We start from the raw sequence: 21,853 nt of genomic DNA on the forward strand, positions 1-21,853 counted from the left end.
GGTGATGCAGGTCTATTTAGACTATCCATCCCTGCTACTCTTCCTTAGGGGCAGTGCGGGGTGGCAGTTTCTCTTTTCAGTGTTAACCTTCAGTGAATGCACCTTAATTGTCTTCTACGCTGAGGGCCCAGCCCTGCCCAACTGTCTTATAATATCTTTTAACTCACTTAGCTGTCGGCAATAATAAGCTCACGCTGGAGCCGGGCCAGGGGCCTAGACCGGCAGCTCCCGCTCTTACCGTGGGCTCCACATGCCGATTAGCAAGGGGCTGAAGGGGGGGGGGGGTGACGCGGCTGAGAGCGTCGATGCAGCCGGGCAGCAGCTGTGTTGGCCCTGGAGCTGGGCCCTGGATGTGGGCAGCACAGGCCTGGGCAGGAGCAAGAGCCCGCGCCCGAGGGGCTGGGAGCCAAAGGCGAGGTGTGAGAAACATTTCCCATCGTTTTGAAGTCTGCGGCAGGGGGAGGAATCCAGATGTTTGGGTAAAAAAACACCTGAGGTTCACAGGCGTGGAAGGTGGGAAGTGGGATGCGGGGGGGGGGGGGGTGGTTAGCCTCAGCCTCTTCCCGGTCCCCTCTCAGGGCGTCCGGAGGGTTGACAGTATTGCACAGGAAGTGGCTTCGTGGAGCCCACGCTGGCCCACCGCGCGCGTGGCAGGGCTGCTGCAGATGGAATTCGCGCCCAGAGCCCTGCGCTGCAGGAGGTGGTGCTGCCACCGACTGGGGCTCGTGCCCTCGGTGCTACCTCTTGGCCTTGAGTGACGTGAGGGGAATCCCCCTGGAGCCAGCTCTCTGTACCTCTCTGCCTCTCTTTTCTTCCTAGACCGGTCGACTCGCTTCTCACGGCCGGTCACCGATAATTTCCAAGATCACAGTCTACCGGCCAAGTATCCAAAGAGCATTTCTCAGAGAAGGACTCTGATTGGCTCATCTGGAATCCTCTCCAGCTGATTGGCTCAGATCTGGGCCAATCAAAGGAAACCAGGAAGTCAGAGTTGTATTCCAGTACGGCCGCTTCTATTGATTTAAGAGAGTGTGTATATGGTGGATTCCATCCAAGGGTTCTTTTTCCATTCCTAGAGAGGAGATGCTGAGCTGGTGGCCCCATTGGTGTCTGAAAAAATTCAATTTGTGCAAAATAATTAGTTTTCAGATGTGTATAAAAGTAAGACATCCTCAGATGGGTGTGGTGGTGCTTGCCTGTCATCCCAGCACTCTGGAAGGCTGAGGCAGGAGGATCACACGTTTGAGCGCAGCCTGGGAAACTCAGTGAGTCTCTGTCTCTTATTTTAAAAGGGGGGAGGGGGTTGGGGGTGTAGCCCAGTGCAAAGGTCCTGGGTTCAATCCCCAGTATCACACAAAATAATAGATTCTCATTGCAATAAATGCTGGTAGTTGAGGGGGAAAGTCACCCATAATACAACTTGGAGATCATCACTGTTAAGATTCTCGAAGCTTCCTTTAAAGTAGAGAAGCCACCCGCGACTCCTGGGAGGGCACTAGGTCCTGCGAGCGTCCCTTCCTCTGGAGGAAGGAGGAGCAGCAGCCAGGTGGGGCGGGAGGGAAATTGGAATAGGCTGCATGGGTCAAGCCCCCCCCCCACCACCACCACCACCTGGGAAGCACAGCACCGCTCGGGGCCCAGAAAAGCCAGGCCCCTCCGGGCTGCTCCAGGGTTTATTAAATCCTGAGCCTGCTGCGATGAGAGAAGACTAAACAAAACATGGCTTCCCTCTGGCCCAGCACCTGGGGCCCCGCCCCACCCAGGCCCTCTACCTCTGGGCCTGGCCTGAGGTCAGCCGGCCTGAGGTCAGAGCGCTCAGGCGGGCTGCGGGTCGCTGGCTTCCGGGTGCAGCCCAGGCGCGGAGAGGTCGGGTGGGACGGGCGAGGGCGGGAGAGGGGGCTGTCTGCACCTCGACCTGCCGGCAGCCTGGCCACTAGGATGGCCTCATCTTCATGTCCCGGGCAGAGCTGGGGACAGGGCAAGTGGGGACTCTGGTGGAGGACTAGTGACTGTCAGTCTGCAGGTTGCTTTGCACCTTTTCATTTTTCACAGGATGTTTTTCAATTTATTTGAATACTTTCGTTGGAATAAAACATACAAGCAAGGCAGCTGCGGTACTTGGGTCCGGTGAGTGTGTTTTCAGACTGCAGGGTGGAGTTCTGACCCAAATCCCCGGGGTAACGCTGAGCTGGGGAGCGGGTGGGGGCCGAGGGCTCTCCCTGTCCCCCGGAAGGACAGAGGCCCTTCAGGGCACCCGCAGAAGTTGGGACAGACGTGGAGGAGCAGACAAAACTCTCAGAAACCATTTGATAAATCCAAAGTGACTTCTACCCCTATTTCTCTCCTGCACTATTTGACTCCATATCTATTGTCTCAATGGGAGTTTTGGTTTTTCTTAAGCAAAATTTTCAGCCAAAGGCTTCGATTATAACCAGAAGTGTCTGGGTTAAATGAAGCTAGGAGTGACAAGGCAAACCAGAGTTTGCCTCTGATTCCTAGGAAGAACAATTCAGCTAGACCCTGTGTACGTACGGTTGCATTGCTTGATGTATTGCAAATAAATAGGCACTACTGGCCAATTACTGGCTACCACCTTCTTTGTCTGGCAAACTTCTACTTGATCCTCAAGACCCTGTTCAGAAGTGACCTCCAGGTTGTGTCTTCTGTGTCCCCCTTTTATTCATATCACAGCATGCACAGCTGCTATCTCTGCAACAGTGAGGCCACTTTCCGGAGCCCAGAGCCATGCCCCTGTGACCCACACCCCAGAGAGGATCGAGAAGGTGTCAGAAGGGTAATTCAGGGCTCCTCCTTTGCTGCCATAAAAGGGCATCAGAGAGTGTAACAAACATTGGTCTTTTGGGGCTGGCATCTATGTCCGCTTCCCAACCATGCTGTCTGTTCCCAGAGTTTCCTCATCTCCATTTACAGATGGGGCCCTGAGTACCAGGCAGACAGCAGGTACACAAGCCAAACAAGCCAGCGGGACATCTCCTCCCTGGACGGTGAGTCTCGGCCCAAGGGGACAGAGGGGCTGGTGCACTCTGTGTGTCCTTCCACCACAGGCAGCGCCTTGATCACTCTGTTCCTGCTGCTGGACCTCGGGATGCTTCCTGTGTCACAGCCACAGCCTGCCTTGGTCCTGTCCCTCCCCAGCCCTGGTCTCTAGCCTCCCTCAGTCCGGCGAGGCCTCTGTGGAATTCCCTCCCGCTGCAGCCACCAAGACGGGCTCTGTTGCTTGTGACAGGGAACCCTGGCCAAGTGGTGGTCCCCAGTTCTCCCCGCCACTCCCCTCCCTCTGTTGCCCGACGCTTTCCTGTCCTGGCTCCCTTTCCCTCCCCCAATCCTTTGGCAGATTTTGCCCTCTTTGGCTCTGGGGCTGCTTTCGCCAGCCTCTCCACAGCCTCCTGTGTCCACGCACCAAACCCAGGTCTGCTCTGGGATCTCCGGGCTAGGATCTAGGGGCACAGGGAATGAGCGAAGGCTGACTCGGACTGAGAAATGCTGGCTCTGTGGTGGTGCGAGCCAGCGCTCCATGCTTCTGTCACCCTGCAGAAGCGAGTCACTTACCAAGGACAGAAAAGGAGCTCAGAGGAGTGAGGCCTTCACCCAGGTCCTCCAGTGGGGAAGAGGTGGGTTGTGGAGCCTGTCTTTGGGGTGCTGGCTGGATCCCAAGCCCTGTGCCTCCCATTAAATGCGCCTCAATGCTAATGATACAGTTACAATCAAGGGGCCCGAGCCAGGGCTAAAGGAGTGGAGGTCATCTGGCTGTGATCTGTACCAGTCACTGGCCTCGTCCTCAGAACAACCGTGAAGAGGAAGCAGAGGGTGCTTCCACGGGGGGCCCCAGGGCCGGCCAGGGCGGAAACTCCCCCTGTGCTGTCACCTGCCTGGGCGTAGCAGCCAGTGAGGCTGCCCTGGAGGTGGCTCCTCAGCTGCAGCCTGACCTGCCCCTGACGGGAGGGCCCCTCTCAGTGGGGGTGCCCACTCTCTGAGGCGGCACTGACTGCCCTTCTGCACCCCATGTCTGTGTGCGGGACAGAAGGCGACAAGGCCACTGGGCCTGTGCTCACTGACGTCTCTGCCTTCAAGGCCGAAAGTCAGCAACTGCAGTCCAGCGATGGAAGCCACAGACAGCTTAGAAACCCTTGGGTGCCACTCTCCCACTTTGAGGTCAGGGAAGGGTGTGTGACCCCAGGCAGGCCAAAGAATGCCAGTCCTAGGACTTCGTAGAAACCCCAGAGAACAGGTGCACTCTTTTGGCTGAGGTGGAGAAGCTGGGGGAGGGAAGCCTGGCACAGGGGAAGCTGCTAGAAGTTATTTCAGCTACACACAGATTGACCTGGAGCCAGGAAAGTACCTGACCATGTTCTCGGAGTGCCTATATCCAGCCATGCCTGAAGTCCACTCGTGAGCTTTTCAATGAGGCAAACCAGTAAGTATAATTTTCATAGATGTCAGTTTGAGTTATGCTTCTGTTGTTTAACCAAAAGATTTGCAGGTAATACTCTTTTCCATCAATACATGGCCACCTTCTTTTGAGTCTATAATGTGTACTGGCCTTTCGGTATGGACTCACGTATCTCTTTAGTAGCCTGCAAATGCAGGCTCTGAGTTTGGTTGTTCCAGGGCCAACAGTAAAACCCCCCCCACCACCTCCTGTCTTGGAAGGCTCTGCTCCCTGCGATGACAGCCACTCTGGGACCCATCACAGCTGAGGGGCCACGGCGAGCCAGGCAGATTCTTTCTCCTGAAGCCAGCGGTCCTCTGCCCAGGGCTGAGTGTGGGGACACTGCGGAGAGGAGGGGACAGCAGCAAGCACAAGGACAGTCCCCCGAGGATAGGGCAGAGCTGCCTCCTGCCGCTGCAGGGTCACTTCCGGGGTTTCCCGGACTGGAGCTCACTGGTCCCCCGTTCTTCCTCCTCCAACCCCGGAGGGCTCCTGCCATCGCAGCCAGGTCCCAGCCACGCCACCTCTGCACGCCACGGGGCTGGGCCACAGCCAAGAACTCTCAGCTCCGGGACTCCCGGCCATTTACAAACACACCCAACAGACCTCACCCCAGAGAGAGCCGGCCCTATAGGCCAGACAGCAACAAATCTGCCCCTGCCCTGGAGGAAGACATTCCCCGTCTTTCCCAAGGCACTGGGGCCCCTGCTCACAAGACGCGCAGACTCAGGTGAGGGCATAGGTCACAGAGTGTTGTCTCTCAACACTAACACTACAGGGATAGGAGACTGGGGGGCAGCACCGCGCTCCTTATGGGTAGACAGCAAGGTTGTATTCATGCTTGGGCTTCCCTCAAGGTTGCAAGGTGGCTGCCAGAGCTCCGTATGTAATATTTTCATCCCAACACAGAATGAAGGAGAGCAGTGTCTTTGTGAGCCTGTTAAAGAGTAGTGAAAAATTTTCCCTAAAGTTCCCCAAACTGCAGATTTCCTTTCAACTGTCATTGGCCAGAATTGTGTCCCATACTCTTTCCTAAATCAGTCACTGGCAAGAAATGGAATTACTATGATTCCCATGGACGAGTCAGGTTTCATCCTTGGGACTGAGCCACCCTTGAAGCCCAAGGCCTCCATATAACTGAACAAAAACAGAAGGAAGGTAGGTAGGTAGGTGATAGGATTCCTGATTTAGCAAAAATAAATGAATAAACAAATGTTTTTCAGGGCTGGGGACTGAACACAAGGTTTCACACTGAACCCCATCCCCTGTGCTTTTTTTTGCCTTCTTATTTTGAGATGGGGGTCTCTCTCTGATTCACTAAGTTGCTCAGGCTGGGCCCAAACTTTCGATCCTCCTGCCTCAGCCTCCCAGAGTTCTGGGATTACAAGCACATGGCACTGCACCCAGCTCATTTAAATAAACAAAAATGTCCAATTAAACTTGAATTCGGATAAACGATAAGCAGTTTCTAGCACAAGCATACCTCACGCAGCACCTGAGATGTACTCAGGACAGGGGACCCCACGGGATGCTCAGGCCCCAAATGCCCCAAACTCCTATCTCCGTAGAGGGCTCACTGCTATAAAGCAAAACAAGACGCGCAAACGCAAGGAGGCGTTGCCAAGGGTTACATTTCCGCTCGGACTCGCCCTTCCTGGAATCGCTGTCCTGCCCTGTGCCCGGCGGGGGTCCCCTCTTCCGGCTCCGACTCCTTCCTGCCCCCCTCGTGGAAGACATCTTCGTGTTGTGGCCAGCAGAGGGCGCCACAGGAACGCTGAATCCCAGCCTCCCGGGCTGGCCTAGAAGCGGGAGATTCGGATTCCGTGACTATTGCCTGGTGGCTCTTTGTTCCTGTTCGCACCTTGGATTTGAGTCGCCTTCCTTGGTCAAAGCCTCCTGACTTCACGTCCGCCATTCTGAGCCCCGGAGGCACGTTAGATAAAAGCAGAGCAGTCTGTCCCAGTTCTGATCCCGCCGGCCTGGGGCAGGGCTGGGCGCCCGAATGTAAGTGACTGCTCCCTCCCTAGGTTTAATTTTGATTCTGCCAAATACAGCTGCTATCACAAAATGGTGGGCTTGCGGGGGGGGGGGGTGCTAATCCCAGCACCCTAGGAAGCTGAGACAGGAGGGTCACAAGTTCGAGTCCAGCCTGGGCAACTGAGGAGCTTAGAGAGACCTTGTCTCAAATAAAAAATAAAAAAAGGGCTGGGGCTGTAGCCTGAGGTCCTGAGTTCAGACCCTGCTAGCAAAATAAAGATATGGGCAGGGGGTAAGCTTTTCTTCTTCCTTGCCAGGACAACTGTCTATTTCAGTCTCAGAGGAAGACAGTTTGGAGGGAGTGTAAATTTGTGGTGTGTCCCACACTCAGGCCCCTGGCAGAGGGTGGAGAACCCGGCCCCACAGGCAGCCTTCACCCTCACCCCCCAGTCCGGGCTGAGCCGCCCGGGTTTGGGCCAAGAGGGTCGGGGGCAGCAGCTCAGCAGTGTCTCCTCTCCTCCTCCAGAGCTTGGTCTGCTCTCCGGAGAGGCGGGATGACATGTACAGACTGCTCGGGAACGTGTTTCCTAATGATAATCTTTTCAACAAAAAGAATAATTCAGAGTTTATGCAAGGCAGCAGAAACCCCAGATGACTCAAAAGGTATTTCGGGAGCGGCTGGTCAGAGTGAGCAATCCTGGAGATTACCAGGCACTTCGTGAGAGAACTGTCTCCAGGGTGAAAGTCCAACGGGAGGAAACCTTTTGGTGGGCGGGGCTGGCTCAGAGTCCGCTCTGGGCAGGTGTCTGGAGGTGGGGCTCCTCACCCGGTGCAGAGCCAGCTTCCGGGGAAGCAACCCCACTCAGCAATGAAGCTGGACCCTCGTCCTTCAAAAGTCAGGTGGGGCCTCAGGGCCTTTGCACCTACCGGTGTGCAGTGGGCTGGAAGTGCCCCGGGGGAGCGCTTCACCTGGGACACCTACTTGTCCTGCTCTGCAGCTGGAAAACAAGGACTGAGCTCTCTGCTCTATATGATACCTCGGTGTCTGTGGAGTCGCAGCCTCGCCATCTCTGGGTGGCAGAGACAAAGCCAGAGACCCCTCACCCGTGGCCCCACGTTGTGGCTGCCTCTCCTCTGGGGCTATTTACCTTGTCAGCCTTCTTAAGAGTTTTGCCCAGGGTCAGCTCCACACTGCACACCGCCTCTTCCTACCAGGCAAAACAGGATGGAACCTCAGACCTGCAGTGTTTGGGGAGGTCCTGTTTCTCTCTTTAGAGATCCCCGCTTCGCTCATTCATACCCAGAGGATCCTGCTCAAATCCAGGTCTTCTTTTAAAACCCGAAAGAATATAGCCTGTCCTGTGATATCATCAGTCAGTCCAGGGAGGAAGGTGAATAATGATAATAATAATGGTGAAGAATAGAGAAAAACCAGGATTGCTTGCAGTGCCACGCTCAGCTCCGAGATCCTAGTGTAGATGCCGGGCTGACGCCAGGACTCCCGCCCTCACCTCTTGGTTTTGGGGTCCCTCCCTCAGTCACCGCACCCCTGTCTGCAGGAGGAGAGGAAGAGCCCTGAGAACCCCAGAAGGTCTCCGGAAGCACCCCATGCCCAGGGTGTCTGCAGCCCACAAACGCGGGCCCATGTGGACATGACGATACATTGTAATCAATTGGAAGCCTGGTTTCTCCGGAGTGTCCAAGCAGTAAAAACTGGTTCCAATATAATTTAGGCCACGTCAGAAGTCGGGTTTGAAGTGAGTGTTGCCAGGAAACTACAAATTACATTTTTAAAGATTGATCTATAATTACAGGCTTAATTAATTACACGCGGGAGTTGCTCTTGAAAAGGTGTGTAAAATGTGTCCCATTTTGCACCAGAGGGACGGCCCTTTAGGAGGAACCCCGTCATTCTCACAGATTTGTGAGCGCTGATGTTTTCACACTTAGCTTTTGATTGAAATAAGGCCCACCTGCTCTGTTACTGGCGCTTCCACGTGTGGCTTTTAAAGAGAAAAGCAAAAAACCAAGACAGTCCATAGTCTGGAGGAAAAAAGTTAGCCTTAGAGGATGAGAGTATGTTTAAAAGTTGCTACCTTAATTTCGGACCCTGCTGTGGCCCTCAGACCTTCCCTGACACTTGTACAAACACGTGCAGCCTCTGGATCTATTTTTTAATTGCAATTACGCTGCACATCCCGGGCTGCAGCTTGCTTCCTGCTTTGAACTCATTCTTGCCAATGGCTGTGGCAGATGAGATGGGAAGTGGGTGAGTTTTCAGAAATTTTTAGTTCTGTTTTAAAGCCTCGTGCGCTTCAGGTGTTAAGACTCACCGACATGGTGGGCTGAGGCCCCCCACGCCCTCGGGTGCCCATGTCTAGTTGTGCTTTGTTTCACTACAAACCTGGAAGCCTGCTGTCTTCACCTTGTGCCGAGAGCCAGAGGACATTCAGCACAAGGGGGAATGGATGTTGCCTCTGCAGATCTTGAACCAAGATGACTTTTCCAAGCCGCTGTACTGAGATTCTCCCGCCTGACTCAGTTTCCCCTCGGGACCAAGGCTCCCTGGGGCTGCGGTGGGAATGGTCCTGAGCCCCGCCTGAGTGGCGGGGTGTCAGCCTTCCCGGGGAAGATTCCCTGCAGGCCTGGACAGGTTTCCTCGCTCATCCCTGGAAACAAACGGGCTGCTGTGGGAAGGGGCGGTGGACCCTGGGAGCCAGCTCACCCTGAATTCAAAGGGGAGGCTGCGCATCCCGGGGACCCTCTGTCCTGGGCAATCGGGGTGCTGGTCATCGAGGAGGATCAGGCCTCCCGATGCCTGAAGTGGAGGCTGCAGAGTAGCAGCATGTTTGCCCTGGCTCTCCGCTCACGGGCTGGCATCGAGCAGCTGACTATGGGCACCAAGCCACTGATGCATGAGGGTTTGGCCTCTGCCTCCACCCTGAGAGCCCACTGAAGCCCAGAGGCCCCATCCCGGGCCTGCTCTGCAAGGTCAGCCCCGGTGACCTTCAGCTTCTGCACAGAACTTGGGCCTTGCAATGGGACCTGGGCAGGGCCTGCCTCACCCCAGAGAAATCCACCCAGAAGCCAAGACAGGGCCGCAGGGAATCCCGAAGGGTTCCCCTACCCTTCCGCTGCCCTCCTGCCGGGCTGGGCCCAGCACCCCCAGAGGCTGGGAGGTGGTGGTGCTTACAACGTGCCAGGGGCCCAGAACTCCTTGGCGCTCTGTGGCTCTGGCACCTGGGTCCCCATGGTAGCCCTGGGTCCCCCCCTTCACCCCGGGTCTCCGACCACTGCCAGCCTGGCTGGTCGTGAATCTGTTCATGACTCCCCCCTGCATGAGCAATGCATGAATTTCATCAGATCTTTCCCGAGCTGGGGAGGTTTCAATTTCCTGTCTATAATCAGAGCATAAAAACCCCACCAACCCCCAATAAAATCATGCTGATTTTATTTGCCACCCACATTGCTTTAAAAAACCAAGTTGTAAACTCAGCATTTAAAAATACAGAGATCTAACTCTATAACCTAGGTATCTTGAGATTCATTTTTATAAAACAAAAACTGGGACTGTCATGGGATGATCAGCCAGAGCAGAGCTGCGGGTGGCTTTGGAGACACACGGAGCCCCAGGTTGTCCCAGCTCCCCTGACTCCCAGGCAGTGGGGTTCGAGACCCCAGGCCTGCACCCCCAGTGTGCAGACCCGATTTCCTAATCTGCTTGCTCCTAGGTGTTTGGGGCATAGTAGCTCCTCTGTGTCGTGTGTGACTGGGACAGCTAGGTGCCCATCCACTCTCCTCCCCCGCTTCTCTCTCTTCTCTCTCTTTTCCTCCAGAGAAGGCCCTGATTTTACTTTGAGCAAAAATGTGCCTAGTTAAATGACTTTATTTCTAGAATCTTTGTAGATGGTAAAGGCCCATGAGATGCAAGAGGGAGTTTGGGGGGTGGGGCCTCTCGATAAAGGCTCAGCCATTAAGTGTGACTTCGGTCTCAGTGCAAATTCCTTTGCTCCTTTTTTCTCCCTGGTATAAGTCATAATGGCTGGAACGCCAGCAATCATATTGAGCCATGAGGAGGCCTGAGACGACGTCTCATGCTAAGAGTGCAGAGCAGGAAAAGCAGGAGACTGGAGGCCACTTCGCAGTCCTCCAGAGACTTTTGGATGAGAAGGAAATAGGCCCGCCTTGTGTGAGTCACCGGTTTGACTTCCATGTCCCAAGCACCCATGTCGTTCTAATGCTTTCCCTTTTTACCTTCATTTCTTTTCCTCAGAGAGATAATACTGCAATATTTTTCCGGTGTCCAGGGGCCTCTGGGTTTATAGCCTGGACTTGGCCTTCCAAAAATCACTGCAGAGGGCTTTAGCTCAGTGGTGCCGCCGCCTGCCTCACAAGCACAAGGTCCTGAGTTTGATCTCCGGTACCAAAAAAAAAAAAGACAGAAAAATCACTGCAGCAAACTGTCCCGGAGGCAGCCTTAGAAGGCTGGGGCACTAGAATCTCCCAAGACATCTTAGCAGGATCATTTCATCAGACAGTCCATCAAAGCTTTTTTATAAAGGCTGGTGTTGAAATCTATTCTTAAAAGTTCTAGGTTGTTTTCTGAGGGTTCTAGAACTATCCCAATGCCAGCTTTGGTGCTCTTTCTCCCCTGGTTTATTCTTTCTTTAGAGCTCTCCGCGCTGCCTCTCATGGACCCATAACTTAGACTTCATCCTCAAGCTTGAGCGACCTGAGTATTTACTTGGGACAGAATTTTTCACTGGAGGCCTGGATGGATCTTTCCTGAGCACTTGGGTCTAGATTCAGGACTCGTCAGCTCCTCCACACCCCAGGGCTGGAGGAGATGCTGGAGGTGGCCTCCGCCTCTGCCCTGTCCCTTGCAGTAGCCGCAGGCTGTATGGGGCTGTGGAGCCCTGTACCTGGGTGGTGGGAGCGAGAAGCTGGATTTGTGCTGGATTTGATGTGGCTTGTGTAAGTGTAGAGACGGGGCCCACTGTTTCTTGTTAGATGACTGAAATTTCTCCTTGGGTTTCAGGGAGGAATCGCCGACCTTCATCTTGACACCTGCATTTCTACCAGACCTAAAATTTTGCCCCATCCTTCACGTGGCCTCGAGGCTGGGTTGAAGTCCCAGCCCTTGTCCGTGAGCCTTGGTTCCTACCCCTCAGGGCTGTCCCCAGACGGCAGCATGAGTCCCCTCCCCTGCCTTTGTGCCGCATTCACGCCCCGGGCTGCTCTCGCCTTCCGCAGCACCAACGCCAGGGGGCAGAGTTCTGATTCCACCTCGAACTTGGCCCAGTGCTCAGAGGTGAGCAAATTCAAAAGTCAAGTAGGGCTGGGGATTTATCTTAGTAGTTCCGCTCCCTGCCACACAAGCCCAAGGACCCGAGTTCCATCGCTGGTACTGCAAAAAAAAAAAAAAAAAAAAAAAAAGTCAAGTGACTCAAACAGTTCAGTGCACTTGGTCCCCCATCCGGGAGGATCTCAACGCAGCGCACCCAGGGCTCCCCTGGGGTGACCTCCCAGGGCATCTCAAACCCGGACAGCACCTCTGACCAGGTAGCCCCACAGGTGGGTCCCCAGGTGTGCTGGGAACTGCTGGGGGCAGGTGAGCTGAGTTTGTCCTTGACTTGTCTGACCTTGAAAACCAAGGATCCCAGATTTTGGGGTCCAGCCCCTGGACTTGGGGCCGTGCTTTCTGCTCTTGCCCCTTAACAGAAAGACCACAAAGGACGGGGGCGTGGATTCCATAAAGAAGGAAGCGAAACAGATAAAACACCAGTCAACACATGTCAGCACCTCATCGCTGCCAGGACGTGGGCACCTTGCGATGTTTCTCGTGTCGGCCTCAAAACAAATTTACAAAATCGGTTCTGCTGCCACTCCTCTTGGCACAGGGAGTAACCGAGGCTCACAGAGTCTAAAGATTTGTGCAGGGTCACACCGGAAGGAAGGGGCAGCGTTCACACATGGGTGCCAAAGGCTCAGCACGGGTGCCCGACAGTTCTTTGTGTCCTAGAAGGTCCCGGTGAGAAAGTAGTGACCGTGTTTGAGGGTTTTTCTCCAGGTACAATATTTTTTGTTTGGTACCAGAGATCGAACTCAGGACCTTGCACTCGCAAGGCAGGTGGTGGAACCACTGAGCTAAATCCCTGGCCCACACAATATTTTTTTCAAACAGGCCTTCAAGGGGAAATAGAATTGCCAGATAAAATACAGGACACCCAGTTAAATTTGATGTTCAAATAACAAAGAATGTCTCAGCGTGGGTGTGTCCCGTGCCATATGGGGGACATAATGAGACTTTAAAAAGCGATTTCCTGTTTCTCTGAAGTTCCACTTGACCTGCGGGTCCTGGAAATTACCTGGCTCTGGCCACTCCAGCCCGCAGCGGGCTCCCACCCACTTGTGACCCACAGGTGCCGCGGCCAGCGGCAGGGACGTGCTCAGTGCGGACCTCCATGGAACCCACGGAGAAGCCACCCGAGGTCCCCGGCACCTGGGGCGGCAGAGGCGCTTATTACTTTAGTCGCTAAACCCCGCCGGTAGCTGGGTAGCTGTGCTTGGGCCCCTTGGCTTGGGCCCGGCCGACACAATTCACCGGCTGGAGGGCGCGGGTGGGCCCGGGTCCTCTCATTCGCTGCCAAGATTCGGGGCTACCAGCTGCTCCCGTGAATGTCTGGCTTAACCGTTCAGCAGTTGTAAAGGACTCATTGAAAACGCCGAAGTTGCTTGGAAACACCTCCCGCCTGCTCGGAGGCGGGCCAAACCCCAGCTCCTGTACCCCTCGTCCCGCCTGAGTGCCTGGCAGACCTGCTGACTAAGTACACCCCGAGGTTGGGGGGCGGGGTGGACCGGGAGGGGGGACCCACGGGCCAGGTCTTTGTAGGAAGGGCCGATGTGCTTCCCCCACCGTCTCTCTGCCTGTCCCAGGGTCACGCCAAGCCCTGTGAGTTGCAGCTCCGGGGTGCAGGAGCCCCCGAGGTACAGGTTCGCCCTGGGTGGCCGGCGGGGAGGGGCCCGCAGCCTCCGCTGACCCTGTGGACGGCTTCCGAGTTTCCTCAGTACATCAGCGCCTTTCCACCTCACCCCCCACCCGCTCCCCATTCTGCAGGCTGGCTAGAGGCTGAGGTCTCGGGACTCTGGCCCACTGTCGCCACTCCAGGCCAGCGCCCTGGGGCTCCCTTCCAGCCTCCTTCCTGGTCCCGCCCCCCAACACAGAGCCAGGGGCTGCTGAACTTGATCCGACCAGGTCACTCCTGCAAGGCCTCGGGGCCCTTAGCGCAGTCTCCCCACGCTATGCCAAGGGGGGTCCCCCGAGCTGGACAACGGAAAAAGCCTCCAGATGTTGCCAAATGCTCCCTGAGGACAAAACTGCGTCCCAGCTGAGAACCACTGATGAAGAGATTATGACCGCCCCCACCTCCGGGGCTGTGCCACACTGGCCTCAGGACCTTTGCACGCCCCAGTGAGTCCTGCCCCAATACCCACCTGGCTCAGGCCTCCCCGCCTTGTAGTGGTTACCCAAATGACCCTTCTGGGTGAGCCCGCCCGGATGGCCCGTGTGACCTCCCCGCCCACTCCTGGGGGACAAACCCATGGCCCGCACACTGTCGCCCGCTGCCTCCTGCAGTAGAAGCCGCGCCTCTCACGATGCTGGGACTGAGGGCAGGGGCTTCTCTGTTCTCCGGCCGTTCACTGATGCCCAGCTCAGAGCAGGGCCTGGCCTTGGGCAGGCAGCGGAGAGGGCGCCGCACAGAAGCCCCAGCCTCAGAGAAAGACAGCTCCCCGGGGTCGGCGCCCGGCCGGGCCGCTAGGGGGCAGAGCCCTGCTGAGCAAGTGAGGAGCGCTGTGGAGCAAGGAGGGGTCCCCCGAGGACAGGCCGAGCGGACGCGAGTGGGCGGGGGCGGGGCCGGAGGGGCGGGGCCTTGAGAGGGCGGGGCCCGGAGGAGGGGCCTGGGTCTAACTGGAACTTGACAACCTTGAGATCGCCTCAAGACCCTGGCTCTTGAGGGGTTCATCTCTGTGCCCCGACATCAGGGCCCTGAAGGATGAAGCTCCAGTGGGCTCCAGGAGGCACAGAGCTGCTGTCTGTGATTGCTGGGATGCTGTGCACAGGAGCGCCCCAACCGCTCCAGCTCCAGCAAGAGGCTTCTCTGGGCCTGGCTGTCCCGCCACACACCCCGAGCGGACTCTGCAGCGCATCCTCCCGCCTCTGCCAACGTCACTAGTGCTGAGGAGAGGAAGTGAGAAGGAAGGGGAGCCGCTCAGAGGCCCCTGCGCCGCGCCGACTCCTCCCAGCCCCGCCCAGAAACCCGCTTGCAGCTGAGGATACTGAAGATCAGAGAGGGAAGTCAGCTGCTCAGGGTCACACAGCACTCCGTGGAAGAACAAGGCTCCAACTCACTACATTCCACTTCCTAGGAACACCCAGCACTGGAGCTTGAGTGGGGGGGGGACTCTTCGGGGGTCTCCTCTTGTCTTTTGCTTAGCAGCACAGCCCTGGGGGCTTCGTACCCAGAGAAAGGTGAGGCCGAAGGGCCTCTGGGCTGTTGACGGCTGGTGTTGGCTGTCCTGGAGCCCAGTCACCCGAGCCAGCACCTGAGCAAGGCCCCCTCGATTACAGGTTCCCGCACCCCTGAACTGCCTGCTGGGAGGTCCGCAGCAGCTCTGAAATCTGCCTTCCTTTTCCTTCCTTTTCTCCTTTCGTGTAGTGGCACTGGGAATCGAACCCAGGGCCTTCACATCCCCAGCCGCCTATTTTCATTTTTTACTTTGAGGCAGGGTCTTGCTAAGTTGCCCAGACTGAGCTCAAACTTGCGATCCACCCTCGGCCTTTCAGAAAGCTGGGGTTACCGGTGTGCACCAGCGTGCGGCCGGCTGAGATTCCGCATTTCCGACGAGTTCTCCAGGAGAAGCTGGCCCTGCCAGCTTTGGAGCCATCCAGCCGCAGGCCTCGGCCCCCGGGGGCGCCATCCGGGGAGAGGGGCTCAGGGCCCGGCCGCGGCGGCGGAGAGGAAGGCTGAGCCCTAGATGTGCTCAATCAGACAAAGTGTGGAGCAGGGGTAGCAAGGCCTCAGGCGCTGCTGCTCCTGGGGCAGGGAGACCCTGGGGCTGGGACTGGGGAGCTCGGGCACAGTAGCAGGGCTGGCGGCGGCCCCTGAGGACGAGCTCTGGGTGACCCTACATCTCAGCTTGCACCCCTTCCCACGTTGTCCTTGCTGGCTTGGGGGTGACGACCGATGGCCCTCCCCGCACTCCGGGAAGCGAGGCCTCAGCATTGGTCTGAAATGTGTGAGGGGGGACAGTTCCATTCCATGCCAACTTTTTTGAAATCCTAAGAAACTACAAACGTTAAAGAAAAAAACAAACCAACTTTGGATTCTTTAAATATAATCCCATCTGTTCATTTTTGCTCCTGTTGTTTTGAATATTGGTTTACAAATGATTTTAAAAGTTTTAGTCTGTGTTTATTCGAACTTTCTTATAAATATAGAGACAATGAAGATATTTGAAGATATCCTCAGCAAAATTCTTTCTTCGAAATTGTGTGTTGTCATGTTAAGCATAAAAGCTGACAAGCTAGGTATATTGATGGACACAAGTTCAATTTGGTTTTTTTTGTTTCTTTTTTGAGACAGGGCCTCACAATGTAGTCCGGGCTGCCCTTGAACTCACTGGGTAGCCCAGGCTGGCCTTGAACTCACAACAATCCTGCCTCAGCTTCCCAAGTGCTGAGATTACAGTCGTGCACCATCCTGCCGTGCTCAAGTTTTTTCTATTTTTTTAAAAGGTGGTAGGAATTGACCTGGACATTTTAAGCCCAATTCAGTGTTAAATATACTCCGTAATCCTTTGTACTTTGTCCTTCTTATCATAATTGCAGAGTATTTTAAGTGTGATGATGTTTATCACCATATCCCAACAGATTCCCCCAGCCTGTGTGGCTACCCCAGTGCTCTGACATGTGACTGTCACTTTCTGTGTGGCACCATGTGGCACTGAGGAGAAGGCCAGCACTAGAGAAGGGGGAGGGGTCTTGCCCAGCACAGGGCATGGCTGGCAGCAAACACACAGTGAAGGTCTTTGCCACACACACGTGGTTTGCACACACACACTCGGATGCTCCTTCAGCTGTGACCAAATCCTCCCATCTTCCTTTGGTCTTTAGCAGGAATCTGAGCATCCGTGTCCCAAGTGGAGCACAGAACACTTGGTTTTGGGTTCAAAAACTAGGAACAGTATGCTTGGTCTGCACCAGGCGCTCTGCTCAGATCCCAACTCTGGGTCGAGCGGCATTCATGTGTTCAGCGGGTGCTGAGCCTGCTCTGATGGGGCCCGGTATTATCCCAGGCACTGGGGACACAGCACACACGCCTGTCCTGTGGAGCTCACTTTCGTGGCAAAAAGAACAAAGATCAGCTGGGTGTAGTGGTGCAGCCCTGCACCCCCAGCTGCTTGGATGGTGAGGAGGATGGTGACAGACTCAGGAATTGAGACCCCCCTGAGCAACATAGCAAGACCCTGTCTCAAAACAACACGGTACAACCCCAAACAGAAATAACGACAAGAACAAAAGGTTCCGCAGCAGGCCTCTCCTGAGTGCTTTCCATGAACTAGCTTACCAAGGCGGGTAACATTATCGCCCCCATTTGTAGAGGAGGAGGCTGGTGCTCAGAGAGGTTGAGTGACTCACACAGTGTCACACAGCAGAAGCCGGGGCTTGGACTTGTGCTAGTCTCCCTGTCTTTCCCAGGGAAGGAAATGAAGGTGAGGACCAGCATGGGAACAGTGTCCCGGGTCTCTGAAAGTCCCTGCCACTCTGGGCTGGGGTCTTGGGCAGGGCAGACAGACAGGGGTGCGTCCCAAGAACCTGGGGCCCAGAGCTGCATGCTGGGGCAGGACTGTACCCCGAGAATGAGGCCCCAAAGCTGGCTGCGTTGCCTCTGCAATTCCCTTTCATCCCAGGAAACCTGGCATTACTCATTTGAGATAAAAATCAGCCGTGCAGCCAGCCTATCCCAGTGGCACGTGGTTGAGACCCAGGATGCTGCCACTGGCTCTCAGCTGGGGGCTGAGCCCACAGGAGTGTAGTCCAGGCCCAACGGAGCTGAGTCTCTCCCAGAATGTCTCGGGCGCGCTGGCTGTCTTATGTCAGGCACTGGCTGGGAGCACTGTGGCTCATTGTGTCCACGTTTGTGTTGGCAGCCGAGGGGCAGGCAGATATTTCAGACAGAGCTATGATCCCCTTCCTGCTTTCCTGGGTAGCTTTTCCAACCATTCCCAGCATTCGGTCATTCATTCATCACTGAGTCTGAGACAGGAAGTTCTAAACCTGCTGTCCTTACCCCCTCCCTCCTGGGAATTCCAGTTGTAAGAGCAGCAACATACAATGAGCAGATTTATATTTAATTAATTTTAACTGTAAGGTAGTTGCTGGGTCTAAGCACTTAGACGTCTAAAGCACCTATGTTCAGAAGGCCATGATCAGAAACAGGGGCACAAATCAATGGGCGAATCCCGAGATGAGCGGTGTAGAAAGGGGAAAAGCCAGAAACAACCTAGTGCCTAGGGCTGGGGGTGGCTCCGCCCTGGCACAACCACAGGGCAGGATGGGCTCTTGTGCAAGCACAGACTGAATTGTTTTCCAAGAGAAAAAAACAGCACGGGAAAATTCCCATGGCTTAAAATTTGATGATTAAAAACTGCATCTAAACTGGTAATGAAAGGAGTTTATATACTTAGGTCTCAAATTTATTTGTGTGTGTGTGTGTGTGTGTGTGTGTGTGTGAGATAAAATGGGAGGAAATGTTGACGGTAGTTATCTGTAGGTAGTGAGGTTTTATTTTATTTTTTATGTTTTTTTCTTTTTTTGTAGTATGAGACTTAGGACACTGTGCGTGCCAGGCTGTATCCCCAGCCCTGTTTCCTACTTTCCTAACCTTTAATGTCAGGCGATAATCAGGAACAAAAATATGATTTTAAAAGAGTGAGAGCTTCGGGTGGTAGGAATCTGAGTGCTTTCTGCTCTCTTTTATTGCTCTCCATCTCCAGCATGAACATCCAGTCTTAGGAGCAATAAAAGTACTATGAAGCTCATTTCGCAGGACAACAGCAGAAGGTATATTCCACAAGGTACGGGGCCTACTTGGTGTCATGAAGTGGAGCCAGGCCCGGTCAACACAACCACAGAGAGGGAAGAAATGGTGAACGCACCCGCAGCTACTCTCGGAACTGTCGGCGTGATCGCAGTGGTGTTATGAAAGATGCCGAAACACAAAGCATACAGAGCAAAATGCCAGTGAGAAGAAGCCATTAATCTACTTAGATTTTCAAAAGCACAGAAACATGATTTTATTTGTCTCTTGTTAGACATCTGCCTTTTCTCGCCTCGCCCTCCTATTGTTTGAAACTGGAACAAGCTGCGATGGATTTGAAGGCATCCTGTTTTCCCAGAGGCTGTTTCCCCATCTGGATTGTATCACCTCCGTGTTCTTCATCTGGGACATCGTCGCGGAGGCTGGCCCCGACCTGCCCCCACCTCTGGGGCCCTGCATGTCCCCTGACCCCAAAGATGCCCTTAGACATTGGATCTGGGACCTCAAAGACATTTCCTTACCCAACAACACTGTGAGGAAGGGGCTGGTTTGTATGCCCGTTTCAGGGAATGAGAAACTGAGCCTGGGATAAAAGGACTGGGGCAAATTGCCCCAGCCAGGAAGCGATGGATGGAGCCGCTATTCAGAGGCAAATCTGTCTTCTCAACCTTTTGCAGAATCCCACGGCCCAGAGTGGAGTCCTGGGTGAACGGAGAAGTCCAGGCCAGGTCGGCACTGGCTGGAAACCAAGATCCCAGCAGAGTGAAGACTCCTGCTATCTGGGCAGCTCCCTGAGGAGTCCGCAGTGGAGCCAGGGCCACTCAGCCTCACTGTGAACAAGACCATGTCAACACCTCCAGAGGGCTGCCCCAACTCCCAGCAGGTGAAAAGGGGCCTGGAGGCAAAGGGGACGGGACCAGCCTCCTCTCCCAGCTTGGGGTGGGCCCAGAAAGAGCCATAGATCCAGCCGTTGCAACACAGGAGCTGTTTGAAATGTAGCCCAGTAATAAACAACCACTCAATCATTTTTATTAGTATCCTTTTTCTTTCTGAAACTAATCAGTTCAGTGTGAGTCGCTCTGCAGAAGCTGAGAGCAGTCGTTCCGTTCCTCCAGAAGTGGGGGTGCCTTGAGCAGTTCCATCACTGGACAAGGCTCCGAGACAGCACCCAGGTTCCACAAGACGCCAGGACAGCTGGTCTCCAGCCAGCCAGCCCTGGTTTGCTGGGGCCAGGCAGGGGAGTCCCAACTCGGTGGCTGTTGCAGGTTGCAAGGTGAAATATAACACAGGCTATGAGACACACTCATGCAATAAGCGTTTGTTGTTTGAAGTTCAGATTTAACTAGGCTTCCTGGGTTTTATCCAGCAACTGCAGCTATAAGCTACTGTTGTTCTTTGGGCAAAGGTGACACATGGCCAACAAAATGCCAGAAAAACGGCAGGGAGACTTTTCCTAATTCAATCCTGATCCCCTTGTTGTCTTGCTTAATGCACCATTAGCAATGGTGTGTGTGGAACCGAGGCACTGGAGGGATTATTCAAATGCAGGTTTTGGGCCTCACTGCTGCAGTGTCCAATTGAGTAGATCTGGGCTGGAGATTGAGAATTTGCATTTCTAAGAGTTCCCAGAGGATGGTCCAAGATCCATATTCTAAGGATGCAGTTCTTGGGATGCAGATCAAATCCTCCAAGGTCTTCCACCACCATGCCCTACCCTACCCTGCATGATCCAGACCCTACAACCCCTCCAGCCAATCTCACATTTGTCCCACCTTGCTCACTGGAGAACTCTTCCCCCGGGCCCACAGGGCCTTTGCATAAGCTATGCCTGCCTATCACTTTGTCTCACTCCACTGCTGTTTCCTTCAGTGCAAGGTATTGCCATTATCCCCATTTTTTAAAAGTGGAAGCTGAACTTTGGAAAACCGAAGTCCTTTCCCCAAACACATTGATAATAAGAACTCAGAATCCCACCTGCCTGTCTCCAAAGCCCCCTTCCTTTTCACCAGGCCATTCTAACTCTCAAAGTGGAAGTATTAACTTCCCCTTTAAGCCCCTCTTGTATTTGGCTCTTATGAGATTGCTACTTAATAGGTATTTATTTGTACTTAAACTAAACCCTTGAAAGTTATACCTTGGAATTTTGGAAACAAGTTCAAATTTACCTCTTAAAACCCTTCAAGATCCAATAAACTTGGCTCACATTCCTTCTAATGTCTCAATGTTTGTTTGAATGTAAGAGTGCTAATCCCTCTCCCCCACACACACACAGTCTACAGAGAGAGCACTGATACTTCAAGTTGCCATAGCAGCTGTCTCTGGTTCCTTCCCTGATAGTAGGATGACATCAACTTCCTATCTTCTTGAAAAGAATTTTAGTTCTTAGCATCTTCAAATGAACATGGAGCAAGAATTTGGACCCAGGTAGGTGAAATGAATCCAGATTGTTGAGTTAAGAAGGCTAAGAGACTCCCCCTCTGCCTTGGGCCATCTTCTTCAGGCTTTCTTTATCTTTGAAGCTTGGGTTTAACCTTGACACTTTCTAATCCATCCACCCATTCATCTTCTGCGTATCCATCCATGTATCCATCCATCCACTCATGTATCCATTCATGTATCCATTCATGTTTCCATCCATCCATCCATCCATCCATCCATCCATCCATCCATCCATCCATCCATCCATCCATGTGGCCTCTGGCTTCTGGCTCCACCAATCTCACCAAGACAACTAACTGCTTAGATTGTGCTCCACACCATCAAGGAGGACAGAACGCTGTGGAGGTACCCAACATAGTCCCCTAGGCTGATTGGTTCCAGAGGGCACCAGGTTTGAGCTGAACCCTGCAGGCACTAGTCCTGAGCCAGGTGAACAGCTGCGCTGGAGGGCAGCTTTTGGAATACACCAAGCCCTCCCAGCACCTGCTGCATCTTCAGCCTGGACCACTCTCCCCTGGGTCTTCTCACCATAGTTCCCTCTCACTATTCAGTTGTGGGCCGGATGCTGCTCCCCAGGCCACTTCTCTGACTGCCCTCTCCGAAGTGGCCACACTTGGCAGCTAATGAGGAGTCGCTTAGGCTCATGAAGCAAATTTGTGCTGGGCACCTGCTCTGTGCCAGGCCTGAGCGAGAGCAGTGAGCAGATGCCACGGCCTCATCTCCAGCACTCACTCCCTGGTCTCGGCCTCTCCTTGCTCATTTGTCCTCTCCTTGCCTCCCCTGTTCCATGGTAGCTTTCTGAGGGCATGCATCTACCTGTCATCTTCCTGTGGCTCCCTTGGAGCTGGCACATGAGAGTGGGAGTTCGGGAAGGAGTGAATGAGGC

General features: G+C 54.3%; 1 long non-coding RNA gene across 2 annotated transcripts; it reads left to right on the plus strand.

The window, feature by feature from the left end:
• The first annotated feature begins 878 nt into the window (after window positions 1-878).
• Window positions 879-6,596, plus strand: LOC147822170 (uncharacterized). 2 transcript variants are annotated; one of them, XR_015446012.1, is made up of 4 exons: window positions 879-1,265; window positions 2,053-2,794; window positions 2,932-4,435; window positions 4,672-6,596. It is a non-coding gene; the product is annotated as an uncharacterized LOC147822170 (long non-coding RNA). The 2 variants fall into 2 exon arrangements; XR_015446011.1 differs by having other exon boundaries at window positions 2,932-6,596.
• The last annotated feature ends 15,257 nt before the right edge of the window (window positions 6,597-21,853 follow it).

This window comes from Heterocephalus glaber, unplaced genomic scaffold, assembly GCF_053883595.1.
Source record: "Heterocephalus glaber isolate CG9 unplaced genomic scaffold, H.glaber_assembly_v1.0 deba00001673, whole genome shotgun sequence".
NCBI lineage: Eukaryota > Metazoa > Chordata > Mammalia > Rodentia > Bathyergidae > Heterocephalus > Heterocephalus glaber.